Source organism: Triticum dicoccoides, chromosome 5B (assembly GCF_002162155.2).
Source record: "Triticum dicoccoides isolate Atlit2015 ecotype Zavitan chromosome 5B, WEW_v2.0, whole genome shotgun sequence".
Taxonomy (NCBI): domain Eukaryota; kingdom Viridiplantae; phylum Streptophyta; class Magnoliopsida; order Poales; family Poaceae; genus Triticum; species Triticum dicoccoides.
The window spans coordinates 28,194,554-28,199,394 of NC_041389.1; positions in this window are offsets into that span (position 1 = coordinate 28,194,554).

A 4,841-nucleotide genomic window follows, 5' to 3' on the forward strand; every position below is an offset into this window, starting at 1 on the left:
TAGAGTTCTGGTGTTGATCATGTTTTGCTCGCGAGAGAGGTTTAGTCAACGGATCTGCGACATTCAGATCCGTATGTACTTTGCAAATTTCTATGTCTCCATCTTGAACATTTTCACGGATGGAGTTGAAGCGACGCTTGATGTGCCTGGTCTTCTTGTGAAACCTGGGCTCCTTGGCAAGGGCAATAGCTCCAGTGTTGTCACAGAAGAGTTTGATCGGCCCCGACGCATTGGGTATGACTTCTAGGTCGGTGATGAACTCCTTCACCCAAATTGCTTCATGCGCTGCCTCCGAGGCTGCCATGTACTCCGCTTCATATGTAGATCCCGCCACGACGCTCTGCTTGCAGCTGCACCAGCTTACTACTCCACCATTCAACATATACACGTATCCGGTTTGTGACTTAGAGTCATCCAGATCTGTGTCAAAGCTAGCGTCGACGTAACCCTTTATGACGAGCTCTTCGTCACCTCCATAAACGAGAAACATGTCCTTTGTCCTTTTCAGGTACTTTAGGATATTCTTGACCGCTGTCCAGTGTTCCTTGCCGGGATTACTTTGGTATCTTCCTACCAAACTTACGGCAAGGTTTACACCAGGTCTGGTACACAGCATGGCATACATAATAGATCCTATAGCTGAAGCATAGGGGATGACACTCATCTCTTCTTTATCTTTTGCCGTGGTCGGTGACTGAGCCGAGCTCAATCTCACACCTTGCAACACAGGCAAGAACCCTTCTTGGACTGATCCATTTTGAACTTCTTCAAAATCTTATCAAGGTATGTGCTTTGTGAAAGACCTATGAGGCGTCTCGATCTATCTCTATAGATTTTGATGCCTAATATATAAGCAGCTTCTCCAAGGTCCTTCATTGAAAAACACTTATTCAAGTAGGTCTTAATGCTGTCCAGAAGTTCTATATCATTTCCCATCAAGAGTATGTCATCTACATATAATATGAGAAATGCTACAGAGCTCCCACTCACTTTCTTGTAAATGCAGGCTTCTCCATAAGTCTGCATAAACCCAAACGCTTTGATCATCTCATCAAAGCGAATGTTCCAACTCCGAGATGCTTGCACCAGCCCATAAATGGATCGCTGGAGCTTGCATACTTTGTTAGCGTTCTTAGGATCGACAAAACCTTCCGGCTACATCATATACAGCTCTTCCTTAAGATGTTCGTTAAGGAATGCCGTTTTGACGTCCATCTGCCATATCTCATAATCATAGTATGCGGCAATTGCTAACATGATTCGGGCGGACTTCAGCTTTGCTACGGGAGAGAATGTCTCGTCGTAGTCAATCCCTTGAACTTGTCGATAACCCTTAGAGACAAGTCGAGCTTTATAGATGGTAACATTACCATCCGCGTCCGTCTTCTTCTTAAAAATCCATTTGTTTTCTATCGCTCACCGATCATCGGGCAAGTCTGTTAAAGTCCATACTTTGTTTTCATACATGGATTCTATCTTGGATTTCATGGCTTCAAGCCATTTGTTGGAATCTGGGCCCGCCATCGCTTCTTCATAGTTCGAAGGTTCACCGTTGTCTAACAACATGATTTCCAGGACAGGGTTGCCGTACCACCCTGGTGCGGAACGTGTCCTTGTGGACCTACGAAGTTCAGTAGCAACTTGATCCGAAGTACCTTGATCATCATAATTATTTTCCTCTTCAGTTGGTGTATGCATCACAGGAACATTTTCCTGAGCTGCACCACTTTCCCGTTCGAGAGGTAGTACTTCATCGAGTTCTACTTTCCTCCCACTTACTTCTTTCGAGAGAAACTCTTTTTCTAGAAAGCATCCGTTCTTTGCAACAAAGATCTTGCCCTCGGATCTTAAGTAGAAGGTATACCCAACGGTTTCCCTTAGGGTATCCTATAAAGACGCATTTTTCCGACTTGGGTTCGAGCTTTTCAGGTTGAAGTTTCTTGACATAAGCATCGCATCCCCAAACTTTTAGAAACGACAGCTTAGGTTTCTTCCCAAACCATAATTCATACGGTGTCATCTCAACGGATTTAGACGGTGCCCTATTTAAAGTGAATGTAGCTGTCTCTAGAGTGTATCCCCAAAATGATAGCGGTAAATCGGTAAGAGACATCATAGACCGCACCATATCCAATAGAGTGCGATTACGACGTTCGGACACACCGTTACGCTGAGGTGTTCCAGGCGGCGTGAGTTGTGAAACAATTCCATATTTCCTTAAGTGTGTACCAAATTCGTGACTTAAGTATTCTCCTCCACGATCTGATCGTAGGAACTTTATCTTTCGGTCATGTTGATTCTCTACCTCATTCTGAAATTCCTTGAACTTTTCAAAGGTCTCAGACTTGTGTTTCATTAAGTAGACATACCCATATCTACTCAAGTCATCAGTGAGAGTGAGAACATAACGATATCCTCTGCGAGCCTCAACGCTCATTGGACCGCACACATCGGTATGTATGATTTCCAACAAGTTGGTTGCTCGCTCCATTGTTCCGGAGAACGGAGTCTTGGTCATTTTGCCCATGAGGCATGGTTCGCATGTGTCAAATGATTCATAATCGAGAGACTCTAAAAGTCCATCAGCATGGAGCTTCTTCATGCGCTTGACACCAATGTGACCAAGGCAGCAGTGCCACAAGTATGTGGGACTATCATTATCAACTTTATATCTTTTGGTATTCACACTATGCATATGTGTAACATTACGCTCGAGATTCATTAAGAATAAACCATTGACCATCGGAGCATGACCATAAAACATATCTCTCATATAAATAGAACAACCATTATTCTCGGATTTAAATGAGTAGCCATCTCGTATTAAACGAGATCCTGATACAATGTTCATGCTCAAACTTGGCACTAAATAACAATTATTAAGGTTTAAAACTAATCTCGTAGGTAAATGTAGAGGCAGCGTGCCGATGGCGATCACATTGACTCTGGAACCATTCCCGACGCGCATCGTCACCTCGTCCTTCGCCAGTCTTCGTTTACTCCGCAGCTCCTGCTGTGAGTTACAAATATGAGCAACGGCACCGGTATCAAATACCCAGGAGTTACTACGAGTACTGGTAAGGTACACATCAATTACATGTATATCAAATATACCTTTGGTGTTGCCGGCCTTCTTATCCTCTAAGTATTTGGGGCAGTTCCGCTTCCAGTGACCCTTCCCCTTGCAATAAAAGCACTCAGTCTCAGGCTTGGGTCCATTCTTTGATTTCTTCCCGGAACTGGCTTACCGGGCGCGGCAACATCCTTGTCGTCCTTCTTGAAGTTCTTCTTGCCCTTGCCCTTCTTAAACTTAGTGGTCTTATTGACCATCAACACTTGATGTTCTTTCTTGATCTCAACCTTTGCTGTCTTCAGCATTGAAAATACTTCAGGAATGGTCTTCACCATCCCCTGCATATTGTAGTTCATCACAAAGCTCTTGTAGCTTGGTGGGAGCGACTGAAGGTTTCTGTCAATGACCGCCTCATCAGGGAGGTTAATATTCAACTGAGTCAGGCGGTTGTGCAACCCAGACATTTTGAGTATGTGCTCACTGACAGAACTGTTTTCCTCCATCTTACAACTATAGAACTTGTCGGAGACATCATATCTCTCGACCCGGGCATGAGCTTGGAAAACTAGTTTCAGCTCTTCGAACATCTCATATGCTCCGTGATGCTCAAAACGCTTTTGGAGCCCCGGTTCTAAGCTGTAAAGCATGCCGCACTGAACGAGGGAGTAATCATCAGCACGAGGCTGCCAAGCGTTCATAACGTCTTGGTTCTCTGGGACGGGAGCGTCACCTAGCGGTCCTTCTAGGACATATTGTTTCCTGATAGCTATGAGGATGATCCTCAGGTTCCGGACCCAGTCCGTATAGTTGCTGCCATCATCTTTCAGCTTGGTTTTCTCTAGGAACACGTTGAAGTTCATGTTGACATGAGCGTTGGCCATTTGATCTACAAGACATATTTGCAAAGGTTTTAGACTAAGTTCATGATAATTAAGTTCATCTAATCAAATTATTACAATGAACTCCCACTCAGATTAGACATCCCTCTAGTCATCTAAGTGTTACACGATCCGAGTCGACTAGGCCGTGTCTGATCATCACGTGAGACGGACTAGTCATCGTCGGTGAACATCTTCATGTTGATCATATCTTTCATATGACTCGTGTTCGACCTTTCGGTCTCTGTGTTCCGAGGCCATGTCTATACATGCTAGACTCGTCAAGTTAACCCTAAGTGTTTTGCATGTGTAAAACTGTCTTACACCCGTTGTATGTGAACGTAAGGATCTATCACACCTAATCATCACGGGGTGCTTCGAAACGACGAACTTTAGCAACGGTGCACAGTTAGAGGAGAACACTTCTTGAAATTGTTGTAAGGGATCATCTTATTTACTACCGTCGTTCTAAGTAAACAAGATGCATAAACATAATAAACATCACATGCAATTATATAGTAGTGACATGATATGGCCAATATCATCTAGCTCCATTGATCTCTATCTTCGGGGCTCCATGATCATCTTGTCACCGGCATGACACCATGATCTCCATCATCGTGTCTTCATGAAGTTGTCACGCCAACGATTACTTCTACTTCTATGGCTAACGCGTTTAGCAATAAAGTAAAGTAATTTACATGGCGTTCTTCAATGACACGCAGGTCATACAAAAAATAAAGACAACTCCTATGGCTCCTGCCGGTTGTCATACTCATCGACATGCAAGTCGTGATTCCTATTACAAGAACATGATCTCATACATCACAATATATCATTCATCATTCATCACAACTTCTGGCCATATCACATCACATGACAATTGCTGC